The following is a 2,756-nucleotide window of genomic DNA, read 5'->3' as shown; positions in this document are numbered from 1 at the left end:
ATATATATATATATATTTTATTTTATTTTTCATTTTTTTGTGATTTAAGATTAAAGATAACTTAGTCTGTCAACATGCTCTATCCAGGACTCAGCAGTGTCCTGGAAAGAGAAAATATTTTAGTTTCACCTGGTTTAATTCTCAAAAAATTCTTCTCTGAGGAACTTTTTTCTGTCAGATTATTTATTGATTACTTGAAAAAATAATCGGCACATTAGTTGATTTGCAAAATAATCTTAAGTTGCAACCCTAGTTTCAATACATAAATATATTTTAATCTAAGCCAAGCCATTTTGTGTCCGACTATGTTCAGGATTGTTTTGTTGCTGTAGGGTTGTTCCAATGGTCACTATTAAGTCTTTTCTTCATCTGTTACGTTATTTACGGTGTTCTCCTGTCTGTAGCTTTATCCTTATTCCTATCAGCTTCGATCTCCTTTGTAATCTTATGCTGATGCCTCTTATAGAAAAAAGCACAACAGATGCTTTTGTCTATCACACACATTAAATGATTTGATCTTTATTAGGGAACAGAGTTTTACACCCAAGTGCATAAAGTGTAAATGTTCATTTGTAGTGTGTTAAGAAACAGCTGGAGATGGTTTCCCCTCTAAAGATGATTAATGACTAATAAATAATTAAACAAGGCTGGAAATGAAACACTGAAAATGGATAGATTTTTGTCCACAGAATGAGGGAGGTTTCATCAATCATTTCGTTCCATAATTTGAAGTTTTTAAAACTTTTTTAACATGTCCTCTGTTTAAACACATCAGCATAGATCCAAGTAAATCACTTTAATTCAATCAGTTCAAGAAAGAGTACCCAAATGGTAAGGTTTGCAGTCTGCTGGCACTATCAGACGGGGACTTAGATGAATGTAATCACCAATGTACATTAGGATAGTAGATGCCAGCCTATTAGAAACAAATTAAAGATTCATAATGGTTTCATTTGATCTAAACATATAGATAGTGTGGAGTTCTCTATGCAGTCGAGCTTGGTATTATGCTCAGATAACAGTGGTGATTTTATTTCATTGTCGTTTTTCAAGTTTGCCCTGGGGCTGTTTTCCTTGCAGTTTGTGTCTGTTTGCCCATACAGGAAGTAGTTCAGATGTCACTCAGACTATTACACATGTTATAGGATATGATATGATAATAAGAAAGTTTTTCCTTATATCAAGTCTGGAATAACTGGGTTGGAAAATAACACCAATGTAGCAAGATAAATAGTTTGACAAAAAAATAAAAAATAAGAGAAACGAGAAGAAGAAGGCCACACTGATATCCAGAAACCAATAGGCGAAAACTGAAGAGTTCATTAATTATTCATTTGATACTTCACTCATCTACTTACTTGACTTCCTCTCTTCTGCTACTGGGATATTTACTTTAATGATGAGGTTCATTTAAAGGATGCATTCTGACGTGAGCTTCAAGTCTTTTTAGAAATGCCCCTCCTTAAGGTTCTCTGAAGCTATAATATCAAATTATCTTTTCATGAAAACATCATGAAAGGACATAAGATTTAGGTCGTTTTAGAATAGGTCTCAAAAAGGTATTTATATGTGTTTTCTTCTGGAAACTATTAGTTCTATAGTACCCCATTAATCATGCCATTTCCTAAAATTTTGTCCTAAAATTTTGTAAGAGACTAATATTATACTAATAAAGGTTTTTTTTTTCTGGTGAGGCTTAATAGTGTTAAATTACCATCTGTATTTAACTTCCATATCATGACAAAATGCCCACTTAAAAAAAAAAAAGCCTCTCCATTAATAACCTGAAACAATAGATTCAGGTGTGTGTGTGTGAGAGCGACAGAGATTGCTGCAGCTCTGGGTTCCATCTGCTGCCTCAGGAAAAGCTTTAGGAGTGATTAGACTCCTCTGAAGGCCACCTGCTAGTGCACTGAACACTGAGTGCTCCATGCAACAGCTGGAGGTGCACTTCAAAACCCTACCTCCACACAACAACAAGTAACAACAACGCTAATGGAAACATGCACACTGGCACATGTCCAACCGGTCTCTATGGGCTCAGTGCACCTCTGTATATAAAGAGAGACAGGGAGCTTGATTAGACATTGCCCTGCAGATGCCCTAATTAACCTCACCTGGCACCAGTCCCTGGCCAGTCTACCCCCTCCATTGTGCTGAGCAAAAACCACACCCCGCCACTATTGTGTCACGGTTGGTTTCCTGCTCAGTGTGATCCATTTACAGTGTAAATGTGTCACAAGTTTGTCCCATTAAGGCTGCAAATAGTTGTCGTCTCTGCCATAAAATGCCATAAAAACAGTTGTTCACCTCTCTGATTTTTGCTCTACTTGTCAGGTCTGTCAGTGTAGGAGGACAGCCTTGTGATTTACTGCATTCACTAATTCGTTGACACAGAAGTGAATGCTGTCAGCGGACTTCCATCAGAGTAAAGGTGGATGAATAAAAATGTTCATCACAGTTTTCAGATTTCCATTTGTTAAATATTTTGATAACCAACCATTGCTGCAATTTAATTAAATTTAATGTTTTGCATGAGGCTATTTGTACTAACATGTAAACAGGGTGTTTGCAGATGGTTATAATTCATAAGTGGCTGTTCTTCATTTTTTAATGAAAACATACTGTTTTCCTTTAAAGTTATTTTTAAGAACAAAGAGTTGGATACAGCCACATTCATCATGTTTGGGTTTTTGTCCATATTCTTCGAGTTTTCATTTAAAACGGTTTACTTTTATTGCATTACATGACAGCTT

The sequence above is a fragment of the Cyprinodon variegatus genome, unplaced genomic scaffold, assembly GCF_000732505.1.
Source record: "Cyprinodon variegatus isolate N-32 unplaced genomic scaffold, C_variegatus-1.0 Scaffold1005, whole genome shotgun sequence".
In the NCBI taxonomy this organism is placed as follows: domain Eukaryota; kingdom Metazoa; phylum Chordata; class Actinopteri; order Cyprinodontiformes; family Cyprinodontidae; genus Cyprinodon; species Cyprinodon variegatus.
Note: the sequence above shows the minus strand (reverse complement) of the source record.